Consider the following 4,865-nt stretch of genomic DNA (forward strand, 5'->3'; position numbering starts at 1 on the left):
CCTGGGCCTTGGAACACGGCTCCTCGCCCATAAAATGTTAATCTGATCACGGCCCTCCCTGTCCTTCTCTCCGGCGGCGCGAACCCCTCCAGCTCGTGCGACACTCAGGGCCCATCCAGCGGCCAGGCCGGGCTCATGCTACCACGCCCTCGCTGGCTCCACTCTTTGGAATACCCTTCGTGTCTGGCAAAATCCAGCGTCCCCTCCTCCGGGAAGCCTGCCCTTATGTCTCCCGGCCTTTGTCTTCCCCGGGCTTGGGCTCCTCGGTTTCCAGCATCTCCCGGTACTGGACTGGCACAGAGGGATTGTTTAGCGAACTGAGTCAGGGCCTCTGACACGCTATGCTCTCTGCCTGTCTGTGCGACAGAAAAGACCAGCAGCCTGCCTACACCCAGGAATGTAATGCTTGATGTAATTTTGCAAGTCTCAGTCTTTTCAACTATAAAATGGGAGGAAAACAGGCTGACAAGATGATTATGCAAATTATATGTAAATGTAGCCTCAGGCGCCGAAACCGGTTTGGCTCAGTGGATGGAGCCTCCGCCTGTGGACTGAAAGGTCCCGGGTTGGATTCCCGCCAAGGGCATGTACCTGGGTTGCGGGCACATCCCCGGTGGGAGATGTGCAGGAGGCAGCTGATCGATGTTTCTCTCTCATGGATGTTTCTGGCTCTCTATCTCTCTCCCTTCCTCTCTGTGAAAAATCAATAAAATATATTAAAAAAAAATAAATGTAGCTTCAGGCTAACTTCCAGGCCTCTGTTTCCCCATCTACACATATCCCTCGTGAAAATGGAAAGAATTGGAAGCACAGAAAGTGACTGTTACCCGGCGGGGGGTACAGTAAGTCGCGTTCACTATGGAAGGAGCCATGTCTAACACAGTAGGCAGTAAATGAATGCTTCCTCCTCTGGTGACGGCCCCAGTAAGTCAGGGTCAGCGTCACCGAGGGCGGCCCCTTCACAGGCAACAGGACACTTGGGTAACTGGCCCGGGGCTGACGCTGCCACCCAGATCACATGTCTGCGAAGGGAGACTGAGGTACAGGGGGCAGGCACACAGAAGGCACTAGTGTGTAGCCCTAACCTGCTCGTCTCTCTTGCTACTGATTTTTCTTCTCTAGTCTTTCTCAGGCTCCCCCTCCTGTCCCCTCATGTCCATGGCACCCTCAGTGGCCCACCTTGTCCAGCTATCTGTTGGGTATCCCCCCAGGAATGCTCTCCAGGTTACCACACCAAGCCATTGGGAGCAGGAGCTGTCTCGGGCAAGAGGAGGGTAGCCCTTCCCACCTGTCCATGAGCTGTCCTCACCCCTCTCAGTCCCATTCTCTGTGTGGCTTCCAAGTACCTTGGGTAGAAAATCCAAATTCTTTCTATCCTTGGCATTCAGGGCCCCAGAGACAACACTCCTCCGACGATGCTGTTCCTGCCTGGAACAGCCTCTGTTGCCCCCTTGTCTGTGAGGGCCCAACTCAGGACCTTCTTTAACTCGTCTTACCACCACCACCACCACCACAGGCAGTGCCCTCCCAATTGCTTCCCTTTTGTCCATGCCACAAGCATTAGCTGAGCACCTGGTGTATACCTGGCTTGCCCTGAAGGTAGAGGATGGCCAGGACAGATCCAGGTCTGGCCCTCAAGGCTGCTCCCAGACCTCTGGGAGAGAAAAATAGCCCAACAGTCACACAAGAAAACATGGAAGTCACACCCATGATGGGATCTGAATGAGAAAAATAGATGGGTATAATGGCTGTAACCAGGGCTTGGGCACCCTTAAGTAGGGGTGTTCAAGGAAGGCTTCCTTATCTGTAGGCTTGATGGATACTTGAAAAACGAAGAAAAGAGGAAATGGAGAAAATAAAGCTCTGGGCAGAAAGGACAGCGAGTGCCAACGCCCTGAGGCTGTCCTAGCTCACATGCTGGCCTTTCAGGAAAGTTCAGGAAGCTGCTTGGCTAGAGCAGGGTGAGTGATGAGGAGATGAACGAGGAGGAGGCAAGGGCATCAAAGGGGCCAGACCCAAGAGCCCCTGAGGCTGAGGGGACAAATGGGGGCCTGTTTCTAGGGTGTTTAGAGGCAAAGACCCATTTCCTTGCCTGGCCCAAGGCAATGAGGATCTGCTGCCCCCTGGTGGCGAGTGAGGCAGTCCCGTGACTTAAGCACACGCCCCAGGCTCTGCCTCCATTTCCTCCAGCTAAAACTGGCTGGTCTCTAACACTGTCTCCCAGGTGCCCCTGGACAACATAATCTGAGGTCCTATGCCTCTGAGATCCTGAATGTCCTCCTTTGCTAAATGGGGGGCTACAGCAGTCCCTGCCTCTGGACACCCGAAATGGTCCAGAGCCACCATCACCTACCCAGATGTTGACCTAGCCACCTCCCTGCCTCTGCCATCTCCATTCCTGTCCTCTGTCCCAGAAGACCTTTCTTCCCCTTAAGGCAGCCACAGAGGCTTTAAAAATCTCAGTTCTGCCCCAGGACCTTTGCACATGCAATTCCCTCTGCCTAGTGCAGTGGTTCTCAACCTTCTGGCCCTTTAAATACAGTTCCTCATGTTGTGACCCAACCATAAAATTATTTTCGTTGCTACTTCATAACTGTAATGTTGCTACTGTTATGAATCGTAATGTAAATACCTGATATGCAGGATGGTCTTAGGCGACCCCTGTGAAAGGGTCGTTCGAACACCAAAGGGGTCGCGACCCACAGGTTGAGAACCGCTGCTTTAGAGAAAGAGTAAAGAGTAAGGGGGATAGAGGCGGGGAGGGGAGAGGGAGTGAGAAAGAGAAAGAAATATTGATGTGATAAGAGAAACATCGATTGGTTGCCTTCTGTACATGCCCCGAAAGGATCAAACCAGCAACCCAGGTATGTGCTTTAAAAAAAAAAAAACTTTTTTGAGGAATAACTGACATAAATGATGTAAGATAAACTGCATGTATTTAAAGTGTGTAATTTGATTAAGTTTTGACAAATGTATATACCTGTGAAGCCATCACCACAGTCAAGATAGTGAACTTTTAAGGTGCAAACCGATGGGCCACCAAATTCTAGATGCCACTGACACATCGGTCCCCATCCTGAGCTGTACAAGGAGCCCGTGATCACCCTGGTATTCCGTCCTGTCCTGGGCAAGACCCAGAGCCCCATCAGTCACAGAGGGTGGCTCAAACCCTTGACAGACTCTGGTGGCCACGCTGGCCCTGCGGCTTCGCACCCACACACACTGGACCAAGAGAACTGGTGTTTCCTCTCGAGCCTACGTTTCCTCAGTGGGAAACAGGTCAGGAAGGTGCCTCCCTCCAAGGGTTGAGGAGGGAACTCAGGCTGCTGCTCGGTCAAGCTGGTTTTTTTCTGCCTACACCTCTTTACCTGGTTAAGTTCAGTGGTTGGGGCTGTAATGGTGAACTCTTAACCGTGTGTGTGTGTGTGTGTGTGTGTGTGTGTGTGTGTGTGTACATTCAGAGGGAGGAGCTTTCTGGCCAGCCGAGCTGGTTGTGGGGAGGATCCCTGAGGTCACCCTGGGAGCCAGGCCCATTCAGCAGGGAGGGTTCTGAGCAGGCTGGGAACCCAGCACCTGTCTCAGGACCTTGGGCAACAGCTCAAGTTCTGGCCTCACCTTGGCCACCTGTCGGACAGGGGACCTGCTGGCTATGGCTGAAAATGGAATTTCCCCATCAGCACCCCAGTGTGGCTCACCGCGCCATTTTATGTCGGGGTAAACTGAGGCCCGGAAGGCGAGGTCAGCAGCCCACAGTACCTGGGGGAGGGAGCTGGGTTTGGGGAGTCTCCGAGGCTTTGGGGGACCAGGGCATGTCTGAGCCCTACCCTGCTGGCTGTCACTTACCTCCAGGGGTGCAGTCCCAGGGAGGGGCTGCAGGGGCTGCAGGGGCTGCTGGGGCTCAGCAAGGACGGGCTCTGAGCCTGAGCACATTCACGCTAAGGTGCAAAGGACCCATGGGCCACCAAATTCTAGACACCAACACTCACATTGGTCCCCACCCTGAGCTGTACAAGGAGCCCATGATCACCCTGGTATTCCGTCCTGTCCTGGGCAAGACCCAGAGCCCCATCAGTCACAGAGGGTGGCTCAAACCCTTGACAGACTCTGGTGGCCACGCTGGCCCTGCGGCTTCGCACCCACACACACTGGACCAAGAGAACTGGTGTTTCCTCTCGAGCCTACATTTCCTCAGTGGGAAACAGGTCAGGAAGGTGCCTCCCTCCAAGGGTTGAGGAGGGAACTCAGGCTGCTGCTCGGTCAAGCTGGTTTTTTTCTGCCTACACCTCTTTACCTGGTTAAGTTCAGTGGTTGGGGCTGTAATGGTGAACTCTTAACTGTGTGTGTGTGTGTGTGTGTGTGTGTGTGTGTGTGTACATTCAGAGGGAGGAGCTTTCTGGCCAGCCGAGCAAGAGAGTATATTATAGAATTCAGATTGACTGCAGCATAATTCCAGGTAGAGAAGATATTAACATACAGGTCATGTGTTATATTTAAGTGAAAACAAAATATTATTAGTCAGTTGAACATTTATAGAAGGCGAGGGCAGCCCACAGTACCTGGGGGAGGGAGCTGGGTTTGGGGAGTCTCCGAGGCTTTGGGGGACCAGGGCATGTCTGAGCCCTCCTACGCTGGCTGTCACTTACCTCCAGGGGTGCAGTCCCAGGGAGGGGCTGCAGGGGCTGCAGGGGCTGCTGGGGCTCAGCAAGGACGGGCTCTGGCTACTCGGAGACAGACTGCAAAGAAAGAGGCCCGGACGGTGAACCTGGCCGCGGCCCCTGTGGGTGGCCCAACCCGAAGGCTGGACCGGGAAGGGGCCCAAGGCCCGGGATTCTGGGTCTCCAGCAGGCCTCGAGGGCGGGGCCGGA

General features: G+C 54.2%; 1 protein-coding gene and 1 long non-coding RNA gene across 2 annotated transcripts in view; one reads left to right on the top strand and one right to left on the bottom strand.

Moving 5' to 3' along the window:
- LOC106727407 overlaps nt 1-982 on the top strand; it is a 19,281-nt gene extending 18,299 nt beyond the window's left edge. Inside the window, exon 3 of the long non-coding RNA XR_001363587.1 lies at nt 973-982. This is a non-coding gene — a long non-coding RNA (uncharacterized LOC106727407). The remainder of the gene's footprint in view (nt 1-972) is intronic.
- The window catches only part of MAST3 (microtubule associated serine/threonine kinase 3), a 41,870-nt gene that overhangs the window by 26,361 nt on the left and 10,644 nt on the right, over nt 1-4,865 (bottom strand). The window lies entirely within an intron of this gene.

The sequence above is a fragment of the Myotis brandtii genome, unplaced genomic scaffold (assembly GCF_000412655.1).
Source record: "Myotis brandtii unplaced genomic scaffold, ASM41265v1 scaffold421, whole genome shotgun sequence".
Classification (NCBI taxonomy): Eukaryota; Metazoa; Chordata; class Mammalia; order Chiroptera; family Vespertilionidae; genus Myotis; species Myotis brandtii.